Raw genomic sequence first — 13,178 nt, 5'->3', positions numbered from 1 at the left:
GGTTACTAATGGGGAGAGGGGAGGGGCGGTATAGGGTCAGAGGAGTGGGAGGTACAAACTATTGGGTGTAAGACAGGCTCAAGGATGTATTGCACAACCCAGGGACTATAGCCAAGATTTTGTAACAACTGTAAATGAAAAGCAACCTTTAAAAATTGTATAAATTTTTTAAAAATTAAAAAAAACAAGGTATGTCTATGAATGGCATATGGAGGTGAGGATGTGCCAAGGATGATAAAGTCAGAAGCTTTATAATGACATCCTGATAGAGCATGAAACAGATTATTTTGTTTTTCTGCTCTCCCTGCCACCATTTTCTCCTACTGTGATACCTCTTTCCTTTCTTCCAATAATTAAGAAACACCAGAAATATAAAAATCAGGCCCCAAAGGTGGCACCATGTAGAGACATATGAAACATTGGGCAACGTGTGGCAGAAACAGGAGACCTCTTTTACTTGAATCTTGGCTTTTTGGTGCCAGTATGTGAAGAAGACATCACAATTGGGCAGACCGAGGGGCTGTGGGACAAGAGAGGAAGAAAAATTATATAGAAATAAAATGTCTGACTCACAATGGGGAAGCAGTTCCCACTCTGGGGGCTGCAAGGAGGGAATAAGAAGAGGTGACAGCTGAAGGCAATGAGGAACTGTCCAGGGTCCCAGAATGCTGCCCCACCCTCTGTCTTCCAGTCCTCCCATTTACTGCAAGATCAAGAGCAGGGCAGCCAGTCAACAAGAGGGCTGGCGTGTGCAGTCCAGAAGAGAGGGCATTCTAGGACAGGGCAGGCCAGACAAGGGCCCAGAACCCATGGAGAATTATGAGGACACTTGACTAATTCCATCTAAAGTGTGTATGCACCTTACTGCCTTCATTCATATCCAATTATTTGTAAATACTTGTTGAGCTTCCAAAAAAAAAAAGAATTAAAATATCTATATTGATTAGCTAAGTAAATACATAAATGAGTAGCATAAGCAATTAAACAATTAATGCCTATAAGGAAGTTGGGCTGGGGGTGTAGGCAGCAAGTAGGGAATAGAGGAGCCAGACTCACTGGGGCTGTTTAGGGTATGGGATGGGGCCAGGGACTGAGCGGTGGAGAAGAGGGAAATGTTCTGATTATGGAGGAAAGAGAGACGGTTTTAACCACACCACTGAGCATCTGAGGATGGCGCCTACCCTGCAAGCATTCCATGAGACAGCACCTGTGTTCATGGGCTCTGTAATGTTGCACTATTAAAAAAAATACTGTGATCTGAACTGAGGTTTTATTGTTATTTTTAGTTGCAGAAAGAGTGCAAGATATGTGGAAAGTGGCATGTGAATCACACACTTTGACGTGCTTCAAATTCAGTATTTTTTTTTAAATTACACACGACAGTACTTAGTGCCATTGGTATTCTATAAACAATCTGTCGAGAGCTCTTCCATTTATATGTACATAAAATAGTCTGCAACATATTTTAGGGGTATAGACATTTGTTTACATGCGTATGCATGCCCCGACCTGTGCAGAATTACCTGATCCTGCTAACAAAGCAGTGTGATTATCCATCTTGGTTGTGCCTACCCAACTGAGGATATCTCAGGAAAACTTTCAAGAGTTATAGGAATTCTTCACTCATTCATTCAACAAATATTTACAAAGCACCTGTTATGTGTCTGGCATTATGCCAACTGCTGAGCCTACAGGGATGAAAAATGAAGGAGGAACATTCGTCTCCTGCTCTCACGAACTCGGAGTCTAGCAGGGAAGAAAGGCATTGCACACGTATTTATGATTGTACTAAATCAACAGAGACACTTGGGGGATTAGAGAAGCATCAAACAGGCCAACCAAATCTATTCAAAATATCATATTTCTGCACCATCAGTCATTGGTTAAAGCCCAGAGTTACTCCGAAGTAATCCAGGATTTCTGCATACCAGGCAAAATGGCTTTAGTACTGCCAAGGAAGGGTCTCTTATTAAGAAATGTAGGTGTGGGTCATTGATGTAAAAGCACAGGAATCTTGGAAAAGTACACAAAGGAACAATAGCGAAAGCAATTTGAGGGGATTGGAGGAGAGAGCTGACAGTGTCTGCTATAGGCATCGAACAGGATTTTGCAGTTGACATCTTTTTATATGGGTTATACAACTGGGTGGTCATTTTATTCACTGATACAGGGAAAATAGGAGAAGGAATATGTTGGGCAAAAAAAGTGGGTAACATGATGAATTATGCTTTAGATTGATTAAATTTGAAGAATTTGTGATTCATCATTTAAAAACATTTAGTAAGCAGCTGGATATGCAAATCTAAGGCTTAAAAGAGAGGTCTGATGTAGAAACACAAATTTTAGAGTTGTTCCCTAAAGGCAGTCATCGAAATATGCGAGTAAAAAAGTTGTCTAGGAAGGGTGAGCCAGAAGAAATAAGAAGCCTAGAACAACCTGAGTAACTCCAATATTTTATATTTTTTATGGTCGGGTAGGAGTAAAAGAAATTGCAAAGGAGACTGAGAAGGAGTAGCAGAGGGTAGAACAACCAGAGTCTGGTGTCTGAAAAAGTTTATAAACAGAACTTAAATGATTCTGGACTCCAAATATAATATGGGTTTAAAGTTATTAATTTGATTTAGTGATAGTATATTTTTTCAGACCCTACTGGGTATAGTTTTGTTGGAGAGGTGATGATGGTTACAGGAAGGGGATGAATAAGGGAGAAAAATATTATAATTCATGTGGGTCGAGGAGTGAGTGAGAAGTAAGAAAATGAAAAATGAAACCTATATTCTGATATAAATGATACAGATTAAAAATTTGTACCTTAGGGACCGATACTGACATCAAAGCGAATACAATCTACATGTACTCTTTAATTAGGCGTAACTAAGGTAGAGTTCCTGACCTCATGCTGGTCTCAGCCCAGGTGACAACCTCCTTTTTGTTTTCCTGTTTTTATATTTTAAAGCACGGCTCATGTGTCTGCATTGCATACTAGCCCACTTTCTGGAATCACTAGGGATAATGCTAATTGCACAAGTTTGCACAAGTTACTTGCTTTTCTGATTGCAATTTTTAGAACTTTACTGATAGACTGTTTTACCTCTACCTAACTGTATTGCTAACATATACTTTCCTCATTCTACTTATGTCTCTCTATGTTCCAAGAAAACAAGAACTGAAAATGAAAGCTATTCTTTCTTATATCGATTATTTTAAATACAAATATTCTCCCCTCCATGATGGAAGAAGATTCCTACAAAGTAGGGAAAGACCTGCAGATTTCTGTAACCTTAGGTGAACAACAACAAACTCTTCGGAGTAGGGTACAACCTGAAAAATTTCTGCCAAATTCCAACGCCCCCTTTTATGGCACTTTCACGAATCATATCACAAATATTTTCCCTGTAAAGGAATAATCTGTGTTCAAGAAAGAATGAAATTGGCCTGAAAACTTTGAATCCTTGCTTTTTTGTTTTTGTTTTGTTTTGGCTTGGAGACAAATTCTTCTATTATGTAACAGTTCACTTTAAAACCTGAGAGATAATTCACACATTATATTCGTTTCAGGTGTACAATATAATGACTCAGTAGTTGCACAACTTGTGAAATGATCATCACCATAAGTCTATGGAGCTAACCTCTATCAACGCATATAGTTACAAATGATTTTTCTTGTGATGCTTTTGTTTAACATATTTGAACACTAAGTATTTTAATTATTGTCTTAAAAATTGAATGAATAATCCTCTCCAAGAAACATTACCAGTGACTACCATAGCAAAAATAAATTAAATTTTAGAAACATAGTTTCTTTCAAAGATCACATAGACACAAGTAGATTTAGACTTCTTCATGTTGGAAATATTGGACTGCTGATCTGGCTTCTGCATCCATCTCTATTTACTTGTCCTAATAACAGAACCACGATTTTCTTTTGGGACACTATCTCTGTTCTCAGCCATGTAGTTAGGGGAGGATTTATTTACTTATTTATTCACTCACTGCAAAATTATAGAGTGACTTATATGTGCCAAGAACTCTTCCAGAATCACAAAATATAAAGATGAATAACAGACAAAAAGTGTCATCCCTCCTATGTAGGGATGATAAAAGGTGAAAGGTGATGTTTTGGGGGGCTTCTGAGTAAGAGAAAATTTTCCGCTGGATTTGAAAATGTGGAGACATTAACTCTGGATTCCAGCAGCCATCTCACCTCCACGGAGGAAGCCAGCTCAATAATGAGGCCAAAATAAGGAAGACAGGGCTAAAAGATTCAGGTGCAAACAGACAAACACCTTACGGCATTTTTGAGATTCTAGATTAAGTTGCATGCTTGAAGTCAGAACTCTTCCTGAACTAACGTAAGCTTGTAAATTTCATTTTCTAGGTCATTGTAAATTAGGCTTTCTAACACCTGCAACTATGAGAATCTTAATTTATGCACTGAAATTTTCAAAATTCTTAGATAAAGATGAAAATATTGGTCAATAGTTCCATGTTAATGTCTAAGAATTCCTGACAAAAACTGATCTACGTTAATGTTATTTACATTAATGTCTATAATAATTTTTAAAATGAGCTATGCATATACCAATGATCTAGTCAAAAGTCTACTATATTTTCTTTCCATTTTTCAGATGTCAAAACTGAGTGAAAAGTAGTCTTCTTGACTATTGATAAGGAACAGGAACAATTAGTAAAACTAGATCTAGCCCCTCAAAATTATGAGAGATGTCTACATCTTATTGGATTACACAAATTTCTGATTTTTCATTATAAATCTGTGATTTGGGCTGGTTTTTATTTTAAAAATTTAAAGTTATTAAAATTTTAAAAAATCATCAGAAGGGAGGGTATAGCTCAGCGTTAGAGCATATGCTTAGCATGCAGAGTCCTGGGTTCAATCCCCACTACCTCCATTAAAATAAATAAACAGATAAACAAACAAACAAACCTAATTCTCTCTCCCCCCACAAAATAAAAAATCATCAATTTTCCATACTTTTACATTTAGAATAAAGCTAGACTAAAACTATATCTGCTATATTGTTTCTTAAATTACTGTTAGATAAACATGAATGTGTTAAACCCTTAATGTTAATTTCTACAATTCTTTGGCCTGTCTATAGTCTACAGCTCCCCTATACTTTAGTGCCTTATCAAATCTCATTCAGATCCAAACCAAATTTAATCAGACATTTAGGAGCATATTGTTTGACACACTTAATAGGTCTACTGCGACCTACTGAAGATTAAATATTGTACAGTCTCTTTCAAGCTCTCACAGATTTTCACTATTTCTTTCTCCCTCCCAAACTGAATCATGTATTACTTCATTTTTATCTGAAACTCTGCTGACCCTGATGCCTCTAATGGAAAAGTGTAGATTTTGGAAACACATAAAATGAGACCAGTGGTGAAATCGTGATTACAAAATTTTCTGACATACTGTTGTTTCCATTTACAACATAAGGTTCATTGAATAAACGTTCTGAATGCTTACCATAATATTTGCATCTTGCTTATAACAAATTGCTAACCGGTAAGTTTATGGGGTAACATATGGGTCTCAGTTCTTTAGTTGGCGGCAGTTAAACAAATCCTACATTTTTGCACACAAATAAACGCTTGAGAAAGAAACTACCCATTTTATGTAATCATATGTCCATTTGGATGTAGGTCAGGAAGGACTTGCTAGTGTGTTAGCAGCCATAAAAAACCTGCCCCATGCTAATTACTGTTTAGTTGCAGGGGTTGGTTCGGCTCGCTATACATATGTTACAGCCCATATGTACAAACCTTCCCATTTGTAGAGAGCCCAGATGGACCCTCCCTAAGCATGAACCTTCCCTGTGACATGGATTAGCTATGAAAGGTTTAAACTGCCTGCTTTTGTTTTTCTTGTAAAATGATTCACTCTAGTGCCCATAATTTTTATAGTTATTGGGGACTTTTAATTCAGAAAGAACCCTATTTGTTCACGCAATTTCTCTAAATGGGCCATCACTTTCACTTGGAAGTACACACGAAATCATCATTCTTATTGTTTTACAGATTTTTTAATGTGATTTTTTGGTCATTTTTCTGGACAACAAAATGATTTTATTTTCATTTATTTGTTTATTTTTATTTTTAGTTTTTTAAACTAAAGTATGGTTGTTACAATGTGTCAATTTCTGGTGTACAGCATAATGTCCCAGTCATGCATATATATATACACACACATACATATATTCATTTTCATATTCTTTATCATTAAAGGTTATTACAAGATATTCAATATAGTTCCCTGTGCTATACAAAAGAAATTTGTTTTTTTTATCTATTTTTATATATAGTGGTTAACATCTGCAAATCTCAAACTCCCACATTTATCCCTCCCTATCCCCTTTCCCTCAGTAACCATAAGATTGTTTACTATGTCTGGGAGTCTGCTTCTGTTTTGCAGATGAGTTGATTCGTGTCCTCTCATTTCTTTTTTTGGATTCCACATATGAGTGATATCATATGGTATTTTTCTTTCTCTTTCTGGCTTACTTCACTTAGAATGATGATCTCCAGGTCCGTTCACGTTACTGCAAATGTTGTTAGTTTATTCTTTTTTATTGCTGAGTAGTATCGACAGATGACGGGGTAAAGAAGTTGTGGTGTATTTCCACAATGGAGTACTTGTGATTTTAGATTAGCTTGTTCAAACTGAGTACCATGGAAAGGAGTGAGATATACTGACTATTTGTATTTATTGTATCAAGTAGAATACATGCACATAGGGGTTTACCTCCCTCAAACCACAATAACTTGAAATCAAAGTTAATGTTTGTGTGAGAGTAAAATATTAAAATTTCTGTAAAAAAACAAAATTTATAAGTAACTATTATTGGATATGACTTACTTGAGAAAACATTTCAGATACTAAAATAGTTTTTAAACATTTTTGAAGCAAAAATTATCCTCACTCCAAATTGTAGCAAAATCAACATGAGTACAACCCATTGGCTGATTCTTGCCATTAACTTTGAATATAATCCATTTTCAAGTAAAATATTCTGAATTAATGTTTTCCAAAAATTCATATCAAATTCTATTATTTTTAACTAGTCTTCACTGAACAATAAATTCGATGTTGTTCTTGTAATCATATGGCTTACTACTGACTGAATCTGAAAACTCTTTATTTAAATAAAGTAAATTTTCAGGGATGTGCTATACTATCTAATTATTGAAATGTCAGTGTCCTCAGAATCTTTCACACTGTAGACTCAAGTTTAGTAGAAAACTAATGTAATTAAAAAATTCTACATGGAAAGCAGTTAAGCAACTCAGCTGTCTTATCCAAAGCAGGTCACCAAGCTAAAGATAAATAGGACTCAAAATGTAAAACTTTACTTAAAATTTGTATATTTAATAAAATTCTGTCCTCAAGTTTCTGACTCACCAGATATGATAGTCCACCCAGTATTACTTACTAAATATTTTTGTATATGGTACAGGAAATAAAAACCAAAATTATTAATTTGAACAGTTACAAAGAGCCTTATTGATGGATTCAGGGTATAAAATTTATAGCTTTCAAAAAAGTATGTGAACATATGGACATTAGAGAAAGAAAGGAAAATGGAGGAGAGGGAGCTCCAAAATTAGCAAATAAGATAAATTGAGAAACTTCTAGAGATTGTGTAGTAATCATTATGAGAGTGGAAGTACCTTGCCTGTAATGAACTATTTACCCATTTGACATTACTTTCTACCCTTTATACAGCAAGGGTCCTATTTTTTGAGTTTTATTTTAGAAGGTAGGTTAATGACATAACACAACCTTCCATAACTGAATGATTTTAGCTGTAAGGAAAACAAAGAAGCAACAGGTTCATGAATCAGTTATAGAAGATTCTGAGGGTATGAAAGAACCCTTCTTTTCTGTAAAGTTAGGAAAGCTCGCTTACTGAGAACTGTTGTCTGTAAATTAGCTAAGCCAGATTATGAAATTGTCATTGTAAATTCTATACTTTTGTATCCTTTTGATGAAAAAATTTTCAGTTTCTTATCTAATACACAATAATTTTAATTTAATGGATTTGGTTTTATCAATTCTTAAATAAATTGATTAAAACTGGGAAAATAATTTAGTTTTTCTATAATTCTGTTAACCCATATGTAACAGGAGGAATATTTTGCACAAATAATTTTTGAATATCTATTATATTATCTTGGAAATGATAATAACCAGAATTCATCTAACACAGTGTTTCTCACCTCAACACTACAGGCACATTGGGCTAGTAGTTGTTGAAGGGGGCTGTCTTGTACATTACAGGATGTTCAGCAGCATCCCTGGCCTCTAACCACTAGATGCCAGTAGCACTTTCCCAGTTGTTACAACCGCAGTATCTCCAGACACTGCCAAATGTCTCCCAGAGGGCAAAATCTTTCCCAGTTGAAGACCATTGACCTGACCACGATTATTGAAGAATAAAATTTTGTCTGTTTCATGTTAAAAGAGAAAAACTCATTAACAGTAACAAAATCTTAAAACTCTTAATTTTTTATAAAATATACTCAAAATCCAGCATATCTTCTATTTCTATAATTAAACAGGAAGTAACATGAAACTGTCTGTTTATGATGCTTTCTCAAGTATGGAAAGTTATTAAATCATCAATAATTTTAAAGTAAGGCAAATTCATCTTACTTACTAAGAGAAAAGAGAAATGTAAAAATAACCGCAATTTGACAACGGCACAAATTGAAATTGTTTTTTGGCTCAAGAAGATAATATTCACATTGTAATATAGAATGGCTCTTTAAAAAACTTGACATGAATTAAACTAGGTAGGCATATCCTGTGGAATCAGTAAAGCAGTACCGACAGTGGAAATCAAACAAACAAAACACAAAATCATCCAGCCTTTTTTTTTTTTTTTAAGATTTTGACTCCAAGCCAGTTTCACTTAGTTGCAGAAGTTGAAAACACAATTACCAATGAAGTCTTCCTATAACTTCCTCTGTGTGTGTGTGTGTATGAGTGTGTGTGTGTGAGCTATGAATGGTAATAAAGTGCAACTTAACTAGAAAAAATATTTACATAGTGTACCATTCCTCTTTACCACTATGTGTGTTTCAGTTGATGCTACTACAGTGTCTGATTTGCAAGCAATGACTTGGGATGTATAACAAGAGGGAGAGATATTTTTTAACTTTTAAGTCTATTTTGACCGCCCAACCTATCTATTAATTTCTAGAAAACTTCCAATAATAAATTTATAGTATCTTCAAGACAGATACCACAGCCCAATATAACTTTTATTATTTTGTGTATTTGGATTGGTGGCCTGAGGTTTGTAATGTTTTTAAACAAATGAATAATTTTCTATTAGTATTTTCAGATTAGAAACTTTTCATATTTTGATTTTTGGTCTTCATGTTCTAGAGAAATATTTTCTTTAAAAATTTCCCTCCTGATTTTTTTTCAAGGGAAAGAGAAGATTTTATCATATGATTAATCTGCACAGAGCAACCATGAAATTGGGATCTAATATAAAGGCAAATACCAGAAACACTGGAATTAAATTAGAAATCAATAACAATAATATAACCATAAACCCCAAATATTTGGGAATTAAACAATATACTTCTAAATAATCCAATGACCGAAAAAGAAATGATATGAGGATTTAACAATATGTGAACAGAATAATAATGAAAATACAAATATAAGAATTTGAGGGACACAGTTAAAGAATGCCAAGAGGGCAACACAGGGCCCTAAATAAAAACAAAAAAAAATTAAAAGCAATTATTGAAATTCCATCTTAACAACTTAGAAAAAAGAAGAAAAATTTAAGTGCAAACTAGGTAGAAGAAAGAAAATAATACAGTTAAGAGCAGATGTTGGTGAGTTAGAAAATTTTTTAAAAGAGAAAATCAGTGAATCTAAAAGTAGATTACTTGAAAAAAAAAAAAGATAAAATTCATTAGCCTCCATGTAGACAGTTCAAGAGTAAAAGAGAAAAAATAAAAATTGCCAATATCAGAAAAAAAAAAAGAGTGGTCAACACTACAGATTCTGCTAATGCCAAAATCAAAAATGGAAATATTACAAGCAGCTTTGTGCCAAAGAATTCAACAATTGTGTCTCCCTTAAAAATACAAATTACCAGAAATGACCAAAGAATAAATTTAACAACTTGAAAAACTCTTTTCCAGTTAAAGAAATTGAAATGAAAGTTAAAAATCTTCCTAAAGTTAAAAATTCTAGATGGATTAACTGGTGAAATTCCTCAAACATTTAAGGAAAAATTACTACTAATTCAATGCAAACACTTCCAAAAAAAAAAAAATAAGAGAAGGAAACAACTTTCAACTATTTTATGAGGCCGCTATTATTCTTACATCAAAACTAGATACATACTTTACTAGAAAAGAGACATAAAATTCCTCATAGGCAGAGATGTGAAATTTATTTAAAATTTGGCAAATTTAAGTCAATGATATATTTTAAAAATAGAATATATAATAGCTATACTGGCAATGCAATTTTGCTTTAAAATCCAGGGATTCACTGAAAAAGAAAAAAGAAGACACTAAAAAACTCATCTATGAAACAGAAACAGACTCCCAGACACAGTAAATAATCTTATGGCTGCAGAATACTAACTACTATATATAAAATAAATAAAAATTAAATTCCTTCTGTATAGCACAGGGAACTATATTCAATATCTTGCAATAATCTTTAATGAAACAGAATATGAAAATTAATTTATATAAATATACATGTATGACAGGGGCATTATGCTGTACACCAGAAACTGACACATTGTAACAACTATACTTCAATAAAAAACAAAAAAATAAAATCCAAATTTCAATAAATCTGATTCATCATACCAATAAAATCAGATAGAAAAACACTATTTTAAAAGATGCAAAAAAAATTAACAAAATTGTTTACTCAGTCATGGTTAGAAATAGAAAAAAATTACACTCAGTAAACTAGGAATATAGAAATAGAAGGAAAACATCTTAATCTGACTGAGAATGTTTACGGAAAACTCTACCTCCATCACTGCTTCCTGGTTCTCATACCTTGGTAATGCTGTAGGGTCACTCTTTCTTCAAAAAAGAATCTTCTTCTCTCAGCTGCTTGCTGTATCAAGACAAAAGGGGTAAACGTTTTTAGGTACTTATTTTTAGAATTAGGAATTCCACTCTGCTGTATCCTGGAAAAGATGCATCTAGCTTTCCCCTACCATCAACTCCAGGCCAGCCTGGTTAGTACCTGCACTGGGTGGCGTTCCAGTCAAAATCAACACACCTGCGAGAGACGCTTCCCGCCAAACCAAGCCCAGCCACGCGCCTGCGCAGGACCCCTAGCTGCCGCGGCGCGGTCGTCAGGACGACCAAAGATTGGCCTTCTCATTGGGCAGCTGGACTGGAGGGTTCTAGTTCTGATTGGCTGTCAAGTGTGGGTCATTCAAACTTCATTCTGGTGTGGGCAATTTGGCTCTCTTATTGGTTGCGCCTGGTCCTTAATTATAAACGCTAAGGGCCTTGCGGTTGAGAACGCTGCTCACTGACTCCTTCTCCAGCGGCTTTCGTGGACCAAAGGGGAGGACGTAAAGCATCTCTGTAAGTTTTATAGAAAATGCTTTTTTTCCTTTTGCGTCAGACCTTTTTGGATGAAAATTCTGGGTGTTAAGTAGGAGATGATGAGGAAAACAGTGACGTTAAAAAGATTGTAACGGAGCATACCAACTTCATTGAGGTAGAAAAACAAGCAGGCGCCTGGGGAGGGGAAGCTGGCATTGCTGATCTCAGTCACTGAGAACCATGCTTCAGACTTCCTCGTGAAGGAAAATACCCTTGTGAGGTACCGCAAAACGGTTACAAGCTTACGTGTAATTCTCTTGTGGGTTTGCTTATCATGAAAAGGAGGCTCAGACTAAAATAAGATCACCGTCCCCTTAATCTCACTCAGGAGTCTATTGGAAATGGCCCCGGCTCCTACAACTTCCTTACAAAACACAAAATTCTGGATGTTTTTCCTTGCCTTCCCAATCGTGGTTTTTTTTTGTTTTTGTTTTTTGTTTTTTTCCTTTTGTGTCTGTGGTCCTTGAAACCACCTGACTGGTGGTTATGCAATCAGGATGGATTAGACTGACTTCTCTAAGTCCATCCTTCAACAACTATAACTAGGTTCAATTACTTGAATATATAGTAGCTCTTATGGCAATGCAAGTTTGCTTTAAAATCCAAGGATTCAATAAATGTGATTCATATTAATAAAAATCAGTGAGAAAAACTGACTTTTAAAAGATGCAAAAAAAAATTAAACAAAATTGTCTACTTATTTATGGTTAAAAATAGAAAAAAACAGACAAAACACACAATAAACTGGGAATATAGGAATAGAAGGAAAACGCCTTAAACTGACTGAGAATGTTTACAGGAAAACTCTTACCTCCAAAACCATTTCCTGGTTCTCATACCTTGATAATGCTGTAGGGTCACCGATTGTGGCTTTCCCCAAAAAGGAATCTTCTCTCAGCTGCTTGCTGTATCAAGACAAAAGGTGTAAATATTTCTGGGTACTTATTTTTAGAATTAGGAATTCCACTCTGCTGTATCCTGGAAAAGATGCAACTAGCTTTCCCCTACCATCAACTCCAGGCCAGCCTGGTTAGTACCTGCGCTGGGTGGCGTTCCAGTCAAAATCAACACACCTGCAAGAGACGCTTCCCGCCAAATCAAGCCCTGCCACGCGCCTGCGCAGGACCCCTGGCAACCGCGGCGCGGTCGTCAGGACGACCAAAGATTGGCCTTCTCATTGGGCAGCTGGACTGGAGGGTTCTAGTTCTGATTGGCTGTCGAGTGTGGGTCATTCAAACTTCATTCTGATGTGGGCAATTTGGCTCTCTTATTAGTTGCGCCTGGTCCTTGACTATAAATGCTAAGGGCCTTGCGGTTGAGAACGCTGCTCACTGACTCCTTCTCCAGCAGCTTCTGTGGACCAAAGGGGAGGACGTAAAGCATCTCTGTAAGTTTTATAGAAAATGCTTTTTTTCCTTTTGCGTCAGAACTTTTTGGATGAAAATTCTGGGTGTTAAGTAGGAGATGATGAGAAAAATGGTGACATTAAAAATATTGTAACAGAGCACACTAACTGTGGAGGTAGAAAAACAAGCAGG

The 13,178-nt window shown here is 35.3% G+C and overlaps 1 long non-coding RNA gene across 1 annotated transcript in view; it reads right to left on the bottom strand.

Moving 5' to 3' along the window:
* Positions 1-12,502, bottom strand: part of LOC140691305 (uncharacterized) — a 51,526-nt gene extending 39,024 nt beyond the window's left edge. The window contains exons 1-2 of the long non-coding RNA XR_012066909.1: positions 12,452-12,502; positions 11,077-11,137 (exon numbers count right to left, since the gene is read on the bottom strand). This is a non-coding gene — a long non-coding RNA (uncharacterized lncRNA). The remainder of the gene's footprint in view (positions 1-11,076; positions 11,138-12,451) is intronic.
* Between the last annotated feature and the right edge of the window lie 676 nt (positions 12,503-13,178).

This window comes from Vicugna pacos, chromosome 34 (genome assembly GCF_048564905.1).
Source record: "Vicugna pacos chromosome 34, VicPac4, whole genome shotgun sequence".
Classification (NCBI taxonomy): Eukaryota; Metazoa; Chordata; class Mammalia; order Artiodactyla; family Camelidae; genus Vicugna; species Vicugna pacos.
This window is presented reverse-complemented; position numbering and strand designations above follow the sequence as displayed.